This window comes from Lygodium microphyllum, chromosome 2, assembly GCF_053477565.2.
Source record: "Lygodium microphyllum isolate KBCC chromosome 2, Lygodium_microphyllum_v1.1.10, whole genome shotgun sequence".
Taxonomy (NCBI): Eukaryota; Viridiplantae; Streptophyta; class Polypodiopsida; order Schizaeales; family Lygodiaceae; genus Lygodium; species Lygodium microphyllum.
Window position 1 is genome coordinate 168,613,443 of NC_141136.1, and position 17,818 is coordinate 168,631,260.

At 42.8% G+C, this 17,818-nt stretch overlaps 1 protein-coding gene across 2 annotated transcripts in view; it reads left to right on the forward strand.

Moving 5' to 3' along the window:
- Positions 1 to 17,818, forward strand: part of LOC148040593 (uncharacterized) — a 180,756-nt gene that overhangs the window by 2,461 nt on the left and 160,477 nt on the right. The gene's annotated exons all lie outside the window — the stretch shown is intronic.

Below are 17,818 nucleotides of genomic sequence, written 5' to 3' on the forward strand. Positions count from 1 at the left end.
ATGGAAGGTAGCATGTCCTGGACGCAAGTCTAGCTTATTTACTTGATATTTTTGAAACATGCTCTGTTGAGTGCTTGTGTGCTGTGGCTTTGTGCAATCTTAAAGAGTGCTTTCAATTAATTTTTATACTACTCAAAATTTTTTGATTCAGATCATCTGATGTATGCACATTCCTAGGCAGGAGGAAAATTGTTCTATCATGGGCTTGTCCTGGCATTTCTCCATAAGATGTCAAACATCAATTCTATGAATAAGATTGTCTTGTATTGTATCCTGGCCAGGATGTACTGCCAGTGGTTATAAATAACTGTGATAGTCATACTAAAACCTGAGATGAAGTAGAGATTAGACGATCTACGGAATCCCACTTAGGATTGGGTTGCGAAGATGGCAGCCTGGCTAGGAAGAAGGCAGCTTGGGATATTGTCGTCCAGATGAGATCTAAAGATAGTCTGGGATTTGTGATCCAGCTTGTTAGAGCATGGATTTATTAGCGAAGCTCATTGTTGGAGGTCATCTTCCAGATGAGGAACCCCTATAGCTATGGAGATTAGAGACCATCAGACCCATATTTCAAGGACCATGTCAACCTAGCATTCATTAGAGTTTTTAGAAGATCAGAACCAAAAACCTTGGGATGGCATTTGAGGTTAGATTTGCATCTGCCAGCTTAGAGGTCAGTTTCTTTTGGACTTCACTAGCTATCCTAGACTGCTGTCTTGAACACCTGTTTCTCATCCTTGTTATGCGAATTGCTTTGTACCGAAGTTACCGTTAGTTGGAAATTGTTGTGGTCACTTTTCTCGTCCACGAATTTTGTCTTTAGCATCATGGGCAAAAGAAATCGCATCCTCCAGAGTCGTTGGCTTGAACATGTTCACTTCCGCACAGAAGCGACCAAGCAAACCAGACATATACTTGTGCTTGTGGATCGCCTCAAGAACATCTTCAAGCATTCGAAGTTGCAGTAAGGCACTCTAGAAACTCTCAGTGTATCGGAGTTGTCACATCTTGGGGTCGAAGAGCTTTCTTTCTTGAGGGTTTTTTATGCCAAAGGTTGCTGCCATTGTAGGGAAGTGGTTAGCTTTTTGGATTTACCAGATGACACTTGGAGATGTCAACCAGACTTTTCTGAAGATTATGGAGATTGAGAGGGAGGATGACAGATTGCAATTGAAAGGGAAAGTAAGTGGAGGGAAAGGGAAATGGAGATTGATATTGAGATTAGGGTGCTTCACTCGGCCAATGCATGACCTAAGGCATAATAGGAAGCCATATAGCACATGGTGGCTTGTAGTACTTGGTTGGCAAAAAGAGTCTACCTATGTTCCAAGAGGAGCTTCTGTCTGATGCTTAGGAGTAATTGTGCTAGCTATGCCTGAGAAATGATATCAATCCCCACATGTCAACCAATACCTCACTGAGGTACCCAGGGAGATCCAATTCGGTTCATTATGTATTCTTCAATCTGTCTATTGAGTATCATGGATCCCAAAAGCACATAATTTGTGCAAATTGATGAGTATCATGGATCCCAAATGCACATGATTTATGCCAATTGATGAGAGCACCTGAAGTTATACAATCTCCATCGCTTCCGAGGTCGTCACTTTAGGCAGGGCTGGAGCATCATGTGACAGGATTTGCACAAAGCTCTAGTAGGAAGATTGATTGATTTTCTTATGTTATAGGAGCACCATCTTTCGGCAGACAGGATATCCCAATGTTGCGGGAAGCTACTGCCAGGTCAGAGTCACACTTACTGGGCAGCACCTGTAGGGACTACCGAGATACAGGCTGGAGTATGCATATGTGTTGGGGAGCAGTGGACTCAGTTGGTACAGGGCTGGGGTATTCTGATTCCAGGGAGAGCCATGTGGGTCTCGGTGAGAGTGGAGGAGGCACTCATTGGTTTTTTGGCCATTTATGCCCCGAATGGCCAGCAAGACAGGAGACAGTTTTGGACTCTACCCTCAGTCAGTCTCTACCACAGGTTGATCACTGGGTGGTAGGGGGTGACTTTAACATGGTGGAGGCTCTTGAGGACAGCAGTGGCAGATGCACAGAAATTATTAGGGGAGGAGAGCAGGCTGCTTGGGAAGAGTTCTTATTCTAGATTAGAGGTCAGGACCTGTGGTTCACAGTAGAGTTTGGCAGGACCATAGGCTCACTTGAGTTCTCCAGGAGAGACAGGGTGGTAGGAGCTAGGACTTTTTCCAGGATTGATCGATTTTATGTGGATGATTGGGCTTGTGACAAAGGTGACCTTACAGGCATCGTACCTGACATGACCCTCTCGGACCACTCACTGATTCAGATACTTCTTTTTGAGAGAGTATGGGGACCCCATTCCAGTGTCAGGATTCTGGAGCACTTGTTCTATGAGGATGATCTTAGAGAAACAGTCGCACAGACATGGAGATCTAGACCCTTCTCAGCTGGACGGGCAGCTAGTGACTTGGATGAGAGTCTACAGGAGATTAGTTCCTTCTTCAGGGAGGAGGCCACAAGGAGGAGACAGAGGCTTCTAGAGAAGGAAAGAGCTGCGAGGGCATAATTGGTTGCCTTATAGGGGGAGGAGGAGACGGCCAGGATGTAGATGGATAGTTGAGAGGATGCATACTGCCAGGGCAGAGATTAACTCCATGAAGGAAGCTAGATCGGAGTACATATTTCACGTGAGAGCCTCTTTTTGGACTCAGTTTGGCGACAGGGTTAATAGGGAGTTTTTCTGCACCACGGGGCCTGAACACTCTAGACAAGGTGTTCGGAGACTCAAGAGAGCTGATGGATCCATTGCGTAGGGCCCTCTAGAGGCGAGACAAGTGGCCACACAGTACTACACATCCCTACTAGGATCCACCACTAGACCCCCTGGAGAGAGAGATACAGTTTGGCATAGCACGTAGAGGGTGGTTACAAACAGGATGAGCAGACATCTGATGGCCCATTTTACAGAGGAGTTGGAGGAGGCACTTTGGGCACTACCCTCAGGCAAGTGTCCAGGGGAAGACGGACTAGATAAGTCCTTTGTGAGCTACTGGGATCTTATTGGAACAAGCCTTCACTCAGCCTTTCAGGAGATTATGGCATTAGGGACTATGCCAAGAAAACTTTCTGAGTGGCTTTGGCAATGAAGATCTCCAATTCTTTAATAGTTGAAAGGATTCTCCAATCTTTCATTGCTGTTCTTCCTTTCCAACTGTGCCACTTCTTCTATTTTCAGCCTTTGTTGGTGCTTGTTGATGGTAGATTTCCCCGGTTGTGCACCAAAACATGGAACTCTTGAGAGAATACCAAGGGAACATGGATCTTACTGCAAGAAATTTTGGGCATTCAACACTAGACAGCCAGAGTGGTGACCACATGAGGATTTCACATGGGTTCCCTATGGGACCACTGTGAGATATCTTGGATGCCCGACCGCTAACGTGAAAAGTTGCGTTTACGCGAGCTTTGACAAAGACGAACAGCTTTACGATCTTTAAATCCTCCATCCACTTGATTCTCTTCAAGTTGGTCTGAAGGTACGCGAGTCGGTGGGCTGCTATGTAGTATGTTCCTGAGTCTCCCGTCCATCTCTGCTCCTCATACAGGGGCGAAGAATTATAGATGTGGTCCAAAATATTCATCATGCCAAGCCTCTGATGATAATTCGAAGCATACATTGCAGTCATGAACATGACCTGGAACACCAAGAACTTGCTCCATGCTTCATGACTCTACAACCCAACATCCATAAGTGAGTAAAGAAATGTTTTCAATAGAAAACACTGCTCTATTCTACTCACCCTCCCCTGTTTACCCCCTTATTCCCTTTATTTTCCTCCATTAAGTTCCCTTGTAATCTTTAGATCTCGTTGGTTCGCTCTGATACCAACTGTAACGTGTCCGCTCGTCCACTTGTGGGACACGTCTTAGCAACCCATCGGGAAGAGATTCTAGAAAGTGCCACCTGGCACTCGCAAGGAATGTCACAGGGTTTGTGATCTAGGTCTTCCCGAGTCTGCCCCGAGCGGAAGTATTCGGTCGTTCCCACTTAGGACCAACCTAAAGTCAGGGTTTCTTTCCTATCAGCAAAGTCTCTAGGAAGTAGCTAGCGTCGAGCTCCAGATGATGAACCACTTTGCGTAAATTTATCAGAATTGTGGCTAAAATAGCAAGTCGTTACCAAGTTACAAGATATTTTGAAGATACCTTGACCAAAGAAGAGGTAATAAGACTTAGAGAAGACTAAAACTTCAATTACTTTTTGAAGTAGGGACTTCTTTCTTCTCTCTTCAAGCTTTTTATGAAGCTTTCATGGATTTTTCTTCAAAAATGTTCTACTCCATCTATGTTTGCTTCCCTTCAACAATGGATGGCACAATGATCTTCTAGGAATCAATTCCTACATCTTTCATACCAATCAACCTCAGTTTGATGATGCCACGTGATCAGAGAAGCAACCCAAGTTTTGTATTTTTTTTTCAACTCATGGATAGCTCATGACTTCATATTCCATCGCTTAGATCACTTATATTGTGCATGGATGCTTAACAAAGCTTGTAAATCTCATCTTGGAGTCTTCTCTTCCATCATTTGATCATTCTGCTATCTTTTTCAAACCCTAACAAGTGCAATCCATGGGCAGCTATTAAAGTTTCAACAAAGTTTCTCAAATTTAGGAGGCTTTTGCTCCTTTTTATCTCTAAATAGTAAGGATCCTTCAAGATTTGATCAAGTTTTGAAGTATTGAAGATCTTTTCACTCTTTAAAGAAATTCGGGGATTCTTCATCAACCATGGATTGACATTACCTCAGAGTAGCAACAGCTGGTACTCCTCCTTTTGAGCATCAAACAGAAGCTTTTATATTGGAGCTCGGTGAGACTCTCATTGGCAGGAAGAGTAGTGGTTGCTAACTAAGTTCTTCTGGCGACCATGTGGTACATCACTTCTTGTTGGGCATTCCCTAGGTCATGCATCGACCAGGTGAAATGCCTCATTAGGAACTTCATTTGGTCAGGAGGAGATGGAAGTCCAGTCAGAGCGAAGGTGGCTTGGGATGTCATCATACAATCTAGATCCAAAAGAGGATTGGGGATCATAGACCCAGATAGCCAGAGCAAAGCCTTATTGGTCAAGCTCATTATTAGGGGTTTGCTTCCAGGTGAGGAGCCTTGGAAGAAACTTTTGATGGGGAGGTTAGATCACTTGACACCTACACATGGAGGACCATGGCAGCCCAGCATTCACTAGATATTTCAAGAGATTAGCACCAAAGATTTAGGGAGGAGCTTTGAGGCCAGATTTGCAGCTGCCATTATTAGAGCATGGAGATTTGTATCTCCAAAGCATTCACTGGATATTTCAAGAGATTAGCACCAAAGATTTAGGAAGGAGCTTTGAGGCCAGATTTGCAGTTGCCATTATTAGAGCATGGAGATTTGTATCTCCAAGGATTCACCTATCAAAAGATGACGTACCGACAAGATAGTAGGGTTTACGAGGAGGAACACGGAGTGACTCTGCAAACATGGACAAGAGAAGAAACTCTGATAAATGGAATAATGAAGTTCTGAATCATGGAGTGAATGTAATACAAGGAAACAAGGGTGCTGTAGCACAAGGAAGATGATGAAGACAGCCATGAACCATGAACCGCAATGTCCTCTTGAAGGGGTGTGAGGGTAGTGGAGAGGCTGGAGAGAAGAGGTGACGGTGTCGCACAGGATTCGCGCGGGGGGTTCGTGAATGTCGCTCCTCACAGGGTCGCTTTCCAAGATGGAAGCAAAAAGTTCTAAGTTCAATTCCAAGTAATTCAAGAATCAAGATCAAGGCGAATAAGAACAAAATAATTGTTTAATGGAATGGTTGAAGTACATGTGTCTAGACTCGTGGTCAAGGAAAAGAATTGTAGAGGTGATCCTCATAGTATATAAGTTCAAACATAATTGGAATTTCCCTGAGTGTTTGGTGCTAGCCCACTGTAGTTTAACATGGCAAGAAACTCCTTCATGATAGAGGTGATAGGCAGAACAGCTTTGTAATTGAGGATTTGATACTCTTATCTTCTAAAAGCTTCTGTTTCATTTGGGTCTTTAGCTCAGTAGAATCTCAGCTTCCACAAAGAAGCTTTAGTGAACTTGTTTGGAGGAGGATTGAAGATTAATGCTGCCGCTTTGTCACCTTCCTTCCACTTTACAGGTTGACCAACTCACTTATCTTTGATGCCTTTGTATTTCATGTCGATCTTTATGCAGAGAGACAAGAATGCTTCCTTCCTCGACAGCAGAGGCCTGCTCCCCTACTTGCATCCATTGTGCTCTCTCATCTTCGATATAAAAAAAAAACCTAGTCCACAGATCTACCAACGCTGTAAAACTAGGTGTCTTCGGCCATCTCTTCTACTTCTGCATTTGGCAAGATGGTAGCAAGCAAGGCCAAATCCTCGTCAGCGAGCTGGAGGAGCAGGTCTTGTTGTTGCAGTCAAGCTTCTTCTTCCTTTGTAGCAGGCCTGGCAGATGCACGCTTCTTGGTATCGGAGCAGGCACAACCACCCGAGGTGGTCTCCATTATCATGTTCCGGGCAACGGTGCATTCGGCATTGGAGGAAGAACAGGCACAGAGACGGCGGGTAGACAGCTTACAAGCTCACACCACCTCAGAGGGAGCTCCAACACATAATCAAGAAGAAGGGATTTCGCTATTCTCTGCGCTTCATCTTCATTCCGTCATCTCGCTCACTTCTCTGATTTCGGCTCGTTGTCTTTTCGTCTTCTGCAGCCGCTAACTCCCTCACCTTCTTCGTCTTCTGCTCCATTGTCGTCGCTTTAGTAGCTTCATTGAACTCCTTTGTTGGCTTCATCTTCAACTTCATCGTTCCCTTCTTTGTTGTAGTAGGCTGGTTCCTCCCGATGGCAAGGCCATAGCAAAAGCTCCCTGACGACGCTTGGAGCACGCCTGGCAGCTTCTATGGCTACAAGGATTGCCTTGGAATGCGCTCTCAGAGTCTGTGGAATGCGTGTAGCCTTCCTTCAATACGAAGGTCTCTACCCACTCTCTCTCGATTCCCCCTAACATCCCTTCGCCGTTCTGATCCATATATAATCAGTGCCATCACCCCCGAATAAAAGCTCGTGGCTTTTAGTTTAAAGAAAAACTTCAAAAAAGCTTTGATTGACGTCAATGCATATGTCAACATTGTCGCCTATAAACAACATTCAATAATTTGCCTCCTTTTGTCCTAAACACGCTATTGTGAGTAGGCTCGTATTTAATACTTGCTTCTTTATTATCGTCCTCTTCTCAAGCCAATATTATAGTCAACGGGCTGCCACTCAATCTTGTGGAATACGCCGCTATGTCTGTCTTAATCCATTGTGTATGCCATTTTTGGCCCGTGTAATATAAACTACTATGCCTATGTTTCAGTGTGTAATTTCCTTCCAAAATCAATGATAGCTACCAAATGTTCAAACATTGGCACCTTCATCATTGCTAAGGCACTTAATAGGCTATCAACCGAATCAAACACGGCCACAATACCTTCTTTCTTGTTCCAATAGGTCAATTTGTGCCTTTTTACCTTCTGCTTGGCTTAAAGGCTGCTTTAGCCTTTGTGACTTATTTGCATGGTTGATAGGTCGGTGTCATGGCCATCTTGAGCTTATGTGAATCTTGAAATAGGTCCCCACAATGGAGTAGGATAATGTCCACTCCCAACTGATCACAAAGAGGAGAATTTAGCTTTAGAGCACAATCAACATATACCAAGATGAAAATACCGGGATGTATAAAGGGTAGAGGGACAGTAGTCCTCCATCTCCACAAAGAGTGCAAGTATTAGTTGTAGTATTTCTCCACTTAAATGTCCTCAATATGAGTGGATATCTTTTAGCCTTTGTAGGCTGCTAATGTTAAGCCAAGTTTTCCTTTGAAGAGACCTTTAATCTGCACTGGCAACGTCCGAATTACAAGCTACATGGGGAAAATCCAAAGAGAAGGACCATTACAATCTTTTCCTCAACCCTTAAATCTTCAAAACGGAATCCTTTATGTGAATCAATTTTCCCATGCAATGTGTCCTTTCAAGAACATGCTTTGGGAAAGGACTTCGTGCCCAATCACTCGTGCAGTTTGCAAATTAGGTTCCATGCAATGCAATCAATCGAGTGATGCTCCACACAAAATTATGAATGCATTGAGGAATTTGTGCATAGCCTAACTACATGTGTTCATGCTTTATGCAAACACACAACAAAAAATAAACTCATAATGACACTGACTTAAGAGTCCAATATCTTGGCAGAAAATTTCGCCCTCAGGTTCACAGTGGTAGACGTCTAGGGTCACGACATCCCCCCCCTCCAAACCTACACATCCTTCGGATGGGCCACAACTACCCATTCACATCACCGCTAAGCTCGATGGTCAATGCAATCTCATTATCTTCTGTAAAAGCATCTTCAATGTCCACATCTTCATCTTCATCCTCTCCTTGCTCAAGACCATCGTAATTCGCATCTTCCTTGACTGCATAGGCTATAGCATCTCTTCTCTTGAAGAGTTTGCTTCTCTTCCTTGCAATCGGAATCCGCAAGGTCATACCATCATGTTCTTCTAAGGAATATGTAGCATTGTCATGGACATGCTGCACTAAATAGGGCCCGAACCATCGTCTAAAAACCTTGCGGATAGTTGTCTAGACTACTATCATAGACCAACACCCAATCTCCCTCTTTAATCTCTTTAGGTCTCAATCTGTGTCTGCTATCAAAGTGGTCTTTGTTGCGAATTCTGGCATCTTTGAGCTTTTGAATTGCTCTCTCAATATCTGCAGGTCTTCTCTCCAACTGACGAATACAAAGAGCCAAAAGATCTTCTCTAGACATCCCTTCTTGCTGCCACGGTAAAGCACTCCTAGTAAGTGTACAAGTCTCTCTAGGCATAACTGGCTTCTGCTCATACATCAAATCAGTTGGCATATATCCTGTAGTCACACTATGAGTAGTGCGATCGGCCCATAAGGCATAAGGCAATAACCTAGGCCACTCTCGAACTCGTCCACCACATGCTTTGGCCAAGGCTTTCACAATTAGTGGATGGCCTCTTTCGCTCTTCTCGTTGCTTTCTTGATTATATGCCGAAGTCAAAGCAAGTTTAATTCCAAGGCAAGAAAAAAACTCCAGCCTCATCAACATCCAACTCACCTCTATCTACAGTAACTTTTCCAATACATCCATACCTGCAAAAAACATCCTCCAATAGGAACTTACAAACCACTAAAGTAAACTTTGTTTGTAATGCTCTTCCTTCCACTTGATTTGTGAGATCTTCTCGTGCCAAAACAATATAGCGTATCTGCCATAAACCAATAGGCATAGTAATCAAATCAGGAACCCACTTTTAATGAATACATAGCAGGTAGGTAGGATGAAGCTCATCTCTATGTCTCACTAAAGAGAAAAACTTACAATCAGGGCATGTCTCAACAAACTGTGAGATATTTCTGTACATGCCTTTCCACCAATAGCACTCTTTGATATTCTCATAGGTCGCCCATACAGCTCGATGCCCAACCCAAAGACTTTCATGGAATTCTTTCATGATACGCACATGTGAAGCTCTATCACAAACAACTCTCAATGACTGTCCTCCTCGCTTTCGTGGATGCTTCCAAAGTAGCCCACTTCGCAAGAAGAAACCATAAGTTTTTTTTCTAATTTTCTTGAAGTCTATATCAGTCCATTCATCCTGTCTAGACATAGTACTCAAATAACGACCTATCTGCAAATACTCTCTTGTATACAAAGACTCATCAAAGTTTTCCAAAGCAGTCACATGACAAACATGATCAGCATGCATGGCTGCAAGATCAGCCCCTTCATCAGCATCATCAATGCAAGAAAAATCCATATCATCATACCTCGCTTGTGAAAGCATATCAGCTACTGGGTTGTCTTTACCTGCTATGTGCCTGAACTTAGGATTCATGGATTTTATGTATCCAATCCTCCTAAGCATAGCAATATCTGGACTAGAACAACTCATGATCATACCTAGAAAAGGCAAACAATCAGTCTCAACCACCACAGCAGCTCCAATGAAGTACTCTCTGTCATTCTTGAGAGTCGTGACAACTCCCAAGAGCTCTCTTTTAACTTGAGGATACCTTTGTTGTCGCTCGTTTAGGAATTTTTTCCCAAACCGAATAGTATACCTATTCCCATCTACATCATCTTTGCCAACAGCCCATCCAATGCTGATAGGACTAGTATCAACAGTAAGCACAATAGGTCTTCCACACTCATAATCTGCCTTTCGAAGAGTCGGAGGAGCTCTTAATAAATTCTTTAGTTTCTGCATAGCTATAGTATGTTTTATCTCCCAAGAAAAACGTTGCCCTTTTCTCAAGAGCTGATAAAGATCATCTACAATATGAGCAAAGTGAGGAATCCAAATAAGATAAAACACATAAGCTCCAAGAAAGCTGCGAACATCCTAAGTAGAGAAGCAAGTCTTCACAATCTTTTCTATGGCATCAACCTTCGCAGGAGAAGGCTTTCTGTCATAATATCCACACATATGACTAACAATTAGAACTTCTCTGGCACCAAAAATAGACTTCAACCCTAACAAGGTTAAATTCACTTTCTCCAGTCTGCAAAGAATATTCTCAACATCTCTAATATGTGAAGCCACAAAGAATCTGTATCCATGATCATCTAAAGAATCATCTTTACCTTCTTCCAAACATCCCTTGATAGATAAGTCATTAATGAAAGGCATAGTAAGCTCAGGAATAAAATCTCGTAGAACCTTGTTCATCCCATTCATCATATGGGCAAATGAATTAGTAGCTCCTTGCGGAAGCGTACACATTCGGACAAGACCTAGAGGTGTCTTCATTGTAGTCAAATCTCTGCTTTCAAGGGCAAGCTGGAACTGATCATATGCGGAATAAAGATCACCAAGAGAATAGATAGCACAACCAGCAAAAGCCTCTGCAAACTCATCCACAATAGGTCCTACACCAACATTTCGAATAGTAACCTTGTTTACTAGTTGTAGGTCTTGTATGAATCTGAGTGTCCCACTCTTTTTAGGAACTGTGAACCACCTATTGGAATATGGAGCTAAAGATGGCTCTAGAATCCCCATCCTGATCCGCTCATTCAAGAGCTCTACTAGTTTGGGCAAGTGAGTCCTTGGCACAAGAATAGGCCATAGATTCCAAGGGACATGCGGAATGGTAAAAATAACCATAGGCCTCACAACCCTAGGATCAACGCATCCAATCTCATGTGGAAAGAAAGCAAAAGCTCTTTTATGTGTGCATAACATCTCTTCAAAACATCTTACCTCATCAGAAAGTAGAAAATCTTCGGTCCCAATCTTCATCTCTTTCAATGTCTTAGTTGAAAACTTATTTCCAATATCTACAGGATCTCGCAAAGGAGGTTGCATAGCGGCTCTTCTAATCATCTCATCACTGTCCAAAGGGAGTGGTCCTGCAATTGGTCGGAACCTTCTTGTCAACTATCTTATATTTTGTTTGAACTCTGGCTTCATTGCTATAACCTGCAGATTTCATTCCTCCATGAAAATACCCTGGTAAACACAAATTTTGCTGTGTATAAATAGCAACACCTAAATCCTTTTGCTGAAAGGAATTCTTTTTGCTGAGAATCCTCAGCACCCAAATTCTTTTGAAGCACGAAATTAGTAATCTCACAATACATATGAACCTGTAAGACATATGACATCTCTTGATTGTTAGCATTTAGCAAAACAAAAAGTTCTTCCATGGTATCTGAGCATGAAAGGCCATCATAGAGACCATCTATCCGGTCTTCTTCCTGCAAAACACCTGCAATCATTAATTCTTTTTCTTTTCTTTTTACATACTGCGTGGTAGCTTTAGGCATATCAGAAATATGCTGAAAACACAAAATACTTTCAGTGGATATATCATAAACACATGAGGAAAAACTGCCGCTGCCAGGAGGCAAGAGCTTTCCCTGACTCGTACCACCATCCTCGCAAGGCAGTGGTACCTAGCAAAAATCTGGATCTCCTGCTGGAAGAGGGGAATCCCTCAAAGAATCTTTATTCCGCTGATGATGAATACAAACAGCCATGAACTGAACAACTCTCTTCCCATCCTTGCTTCGGATCCGTGCATAGGTGGACCCATCATTCAAAACCTTAGTCTCCATTCGAGACTCAGCAATAAATGGTTGCCCCAAAATAATAGGATAAGAATAAGAGTTTTGTACACACAGAAATGATAAGACTCACCTACATCTCCAATAGAAATTTTCAGATTTGGACAAGTAGCATATAAATCTCCTGTAGTGTTGTTGGACGCACGCATGCACCAACCATGATCAACATCAACTGGCCATCTACCAGTATCATATAAACCTTGCACAATTACATTAATCTTGGAACCATGATTCAAAAGAGCAACACAAGGTCTCAGTCTCACCAAGCTTGACGACAATTTGTGTAGTTGCACAAGCCCAGTAACTTCGAGAAAAATGGCTATGAGGCACCAATCTAGGGGTATCTTCGCTCTCATCATGCTGCACAGGCTGAATTAAAGGATGAAGAGACTTCTTGGACTGCATACATAGAGCTCTATCTATAGATTCCTTCGATGATATCTTCTTTAGAATCAACCTCCTCAATCTATAATCCATAGAGAATAGCCTTGGCAATAGCTAAAGCCTCTCGATGAATCATATCTTGCATTGGTTCTTCAATAATTTGGCGCTTTCTTTTTATGACGTCAATGATAACATCATGGAACTCTCTCTTGGCAATCCCCAGACCTTCTCCAAGTGTAAATTCAATTTTACAATTAAGAATTCGATCCTCAAGTACCTTTTTCAAGTCTATGGATGTCTCAATGTCAGATAGCAGCTTAAATCTAGGTTGCTTCTTTGGCTTATAATCCTTTAACTTTGGGGCCTTTCGGTCTTCTTGCACTTTTGGCTTTTGCACGTCAGCCATACTCTGCTCCAGTCTTGAAGAAGAAGGCTGAAGAACCGGTTCACTTCTCCTAGTTTTCTTCTTTGAACCTTCAGGTTGATCATTATCTCTTTTGCACTTATCTTCAACAAGTGCTTCAAATCCTTGAGATTTTGCAATATAAGCATAGATAGAGAAGACATCTACGCGATCATTCCATCTAGTTCCTTTTCTAATTGCATCTCCTATGAATGAAAGTTGAGATGAAGAACCTTTACCTTTCTTTTCCGCATGCAGTGCATAGGATCATAAATGAGACTTATCTTTCAGTAACTGCTCCAATTGAAAACCATAGGCAACAGCTTCTCTTGCCGCCTCTTGCTTCGCATAAGAAGAACGTAAGAGAGTTTCCTCCAATAATTTCTTCATACCTCCTTTGCCAAAATTCGTTTTGAGTGGTTGCTCTGTGTCTCCGAAACATATCATCCTGTCCTTCCATACCACCAACTTTGGCCTTTTTTCCTTTCGAAGTCTTGAGAGTCCTTGCGCTCATGGTTTGGACTATCGCACCATATGCAATGGCGAACACGATCATTTTTGGAAGAATTCATAGGAGTAGAAGAGGATGGAACAGAAATTGGAGCTGGGTTAAGTGGTTGTTGATCTCTTTTGGCCATCTTTATTTAAAGATCCTTCAAATTCTTTGAAATTTCTTCCACCATGTCTTCGGCAGTTGGTTTGGCAGATGGCCTGACAACTGCCGCAGGATTAGGCATAGGCATAGGCATAGAAGTAGGCAGAGACATGGGATGCGGGATGGAAGAAGTGGAAGGAGCAAAAGGGAGAAGTAGGAGAAGTAGAGGTAGGAGAAGACATCGTTAGGGGAGTTTGTATACCAATTTGTAGGCGAGCCTTCCACCTTCACCTCTTCGTCAATGTGGAGACCGCATCAACAACATCTTGCCAATCCGTCTGCAATCCCATAGGCTACGTACGGTCTTCAAGAAGCTCTCCCAACTCGTCTTGAAGTGCAGGATCAACTGCCTGCAAGAATAACTCTACTTTCTTCAAGTTTAGAGCTCTTTGTTTAAGTGCATCCAACTGATTGTAACGTTCTTCAAACTCGCGTAATAACTCGGAAGCAACAAGTCCTTTGTTGGGCTGATAGACCCACTCTTTGAACATCTTTTGAGAAGCAATACCATAATCCTCCAAGAAATATTCATCTTTGAGCGCCTTCTTGAAGACATTCCAATTCTTGCACAAATAAATTAGTCACTCTAATCCGCAAAGCAGGCATGACAAGCCGTAAGAAATAATTGCTCTAGTTGGTAGGAACTCCAAAGAAGCGCATCTGGCTTTCAAATGTTTTAAGATAAGCTGAAACATTCCGACCATCAAATAATTTGCGTTCACTTACCACGGTCTCGATTGGTTTGGTTGCTCCATGTGTATGCTCTTGTTCTTGATGTAGCATTCGTTGTTGATTCAATTGTTGTTGATGTAGTTGCTGCTGCTGCTGCATAGATAATTGCATCTGCTGATTCTGTATCATAATAGCCGAAGATAGAGTTTGCAATAAATTCTTCATCTCATCGGTCAAAAAGCAAAAAGCACTTGATGATGAAGTGGGTGGAGTATTTGAAGAGTTTCCCATCTTGGCAATCAGAAGCGATGCTTTCAGGTTGGGTTCACTAGATGTCGCACAGGATTTGCGCGGGGGGTTCATGAATGTTGCTCGTCACAGGGACGCTTTCCAAGATGGAATCAAAAAGTTCTAAGTTCAATTCCAAGTAATTCAAGAATCAAGATCAAGGCGAATAAGAACAAAATAATTGTTTAATGGAATGGTTGAAGTACATGTGTTTAGACTCCTGGTCAAGGAAAAGAATTGTAGAGATGATCCTCATAGTATATAAGTTCAAGAAGTGTTCAAACATAATTGGAATTTCCCTGAGTGTCTGGTGCTGGCCCATTGTAGTTTAACATGGCAAGAAACTCCTTCATGATAGAGGCGATAGGCAGGACAGCTTTGTCATTGAGGATTTGATACTCTTATCTTCTGAAAGCTTCTGTTTCATTTGGGTCTTTAGCTCACTAGAATCTCAGCTTCCACAAAGAAGCTTTAGTGAACTTGTTTGGAGCAGGATTGAAGATTAATGCTGCCGCTTTGTCACCTTCCTTCCACTTTACAGGTTGACCAACTCACTTATCTTTGATGCCTTCGTATTTCATGTCAATCTTTATGCAGAGAGACAAGAATGCTTCCTTCCTCGACAGCAGAGACCCGCTCCTCTACTTGCATCCATTGTGCTCTCTCATCTTCGATATAAAAAAAAAACCTAGTCCACAGATCTACCAACGCTGTAAAACTAGGTGTCTTCGGCCATCTCTTCTACTTCTGCATTTGGCAAGATGGTAGCGAGCAAGGCCAAATCCTCCTCAGCGAGTTGGAGGAGCAAGTCTTGTTGTTGCAGTCAAGCTTCTTCTTCCTTTGTAGCAGGCCTGGCAGATGCACGCTTCTTGGTATCGGAGCAGGCACAGCCACCCGAGGTGGTCTCCATTATCATGTTCCGAGTAACGGTGCATTCGGCATCGGAGGAAGAACAGGCACAGAGACGGCGGGTAGATAGCTTACAAGCTCACACCACCTCAAAGGGAGCTCCAACACATAATCAAGAAGAAGGGATTTCGCTATTCTCTGCGCTTTGTCTTCATTCCGTCATCTCGCTCACTTCTCTGATTTCGGCTCGTTGTCTTTTCGTCTTCTGCAGCCGCTAACTCCCTCACCTTCTTCATCTTCTGCTCCATTATCGTCGCTTTAGCAGCTTCATTGAACTCCTTTGTTGGCTTCATCTTCAACTTCATCGTTCCCTTCTTTGTTGCAGTAGGCTGGTTCCTCCCGATGGCAAGGCCATAGCAAAAACTCCCTAACGACGCTTGGAGCACGCCTGGCAGCTTCTATGGCTACAAGGATTGCCTTGGAACGCGCTCTCAGATTCTGTGGAATGCGTGTAGCCTTCCTTCAATACGAAGGTCTCTGCCCACTCTCTCTCGATCCCCCCTAACATCCCTTCGCCGTTCTGATCCATATATAATCAGCGCCATCACCCCCGAATAAAAGCTCGTGGCTTTTAGTTTAAAGAAAAACTTCAGAAAAGCTTTGATTGACGTCAATGCATATGTCAACATTGTCGCCTATAAACAACATTCAATAATTCGCCTCCTTTCGTCCTAAACACACTATTGTGAGTAGGCTCGTATTTAATACTTGCTTCTTTATTATCGTCCTCTTCTCAAGCCAATATTATAGTCAACAGGCTGCCACTCATATCTTGTGGAATACGCCGCTATGTCTGTCTTAATCCATTGTGTATGCCATTTTTGGCCCGTGTAATATAAACTACTATGCCTATGTTTCAGTGTGTAATTTCCTTCCAAAATCAATGATAGCTACCAAATCTTCAAACATTGGCACCTTCGTCATTGCTAAGGCACTTAATAGGCTATCAACCGAATCAAACACGGCCACAATACCTTCTTTCTTGTTCCAATAGGTCAATTTGTGCCTTTTTACCTTCAGTTTGGCGTAAAGGCTGCTTTAGCCTTTGTGACTTATTTGCATGGTTGATAGGTCGGTGTCATGGCCATCTTGAGCTTATGTGAATCTTGAAATAGGTCCCCACAATGGAGTAGGATAATGTCCACTCCCAACTGATTGCAAGGAGGAGAATTTAACTTTAGAGCACAATGAACATATACCAAGTTGAAAATACTGGGATATATAAAGGGTAGAGGGACAGTAGTCCTCCATCTCCACAAAGAGTGCAAGTATTAGTTGTAGTATTTCTCCACTTAAATGTCCTCAATATGAGTGGATATCTTTTAGCCTTTGTAGGCTGCTAATGTTAAGCCAAGTTTTCCTTTGAAGAGACCTTTAATCTGCACTGGCAACGTCCGAATTACAAGCTACATGGGGAAAATCCAAAGAGAAGGACCATTACAATCTTTTCCTCAACCCTTAAATCTTCAAAACGAAATCCTTTATGTGAATCAATTTTCCCATGCATTGTGCCCTATCAAGAACATGCTTTGGGAAAGAACTTTGTGCACAATCATGTGAGAGTGGAGGTAGGATCGAAGCTTAGCATAGAAAACAGTAGACAGTAGAGTGAAGCACGACACCTAATGCAATAGACTGAAAGAGTGTAAATTGAAAGTACAAGGTACAACCCTTAAACCTTAGGGTTGTAGGGGGGTGTTCACACCCGAACACGGTAAGTGCTCGTAAGTGTGTGTCATAAGCACATACGAAATAATACCATAAGTCTGGGGGAAAAAACCTCTCCTACCGAGAGTAAAAAGTGCCCTAGTATCCTACTGATCACCGACACTCCGATGTGAGCGTAGGCATAAGTGAGGCGTGAGTGAAATACCCAACAAACCTCCTTGGAGTGAAGAGTGATCAAGAGTACAAGGATCATCCGCCACCAAAGGAGATCAAATTTAAAGTATGGCGAAATGCTTCAAATTGGTCACGAGGAAGAGCTTTGGTGAAGATGTCTGCCACATTACTGGTGGTAGGACAATAGACAAGGTTGATATCACCTGCATGTAGCCTCTCTCTGACAAAGTGATAATGTATCTCAATGTGTTTTGTGCGTGCATGAAACATTGGGTTCCGTGCCACTGCAATGGCACTCTGACTGTCAGTGAATAAAGGAGTAGGCTCCGTAACAGATACATCTAGATCAGCAAGCAAGCGTTTAATCCATACACATTCAACTGTGGTAGTGAAAGCTGCCTTGTATTCAGCTTCACATGACGATGTGGCAATAGTGGATTGTTTCTTGCTAAGC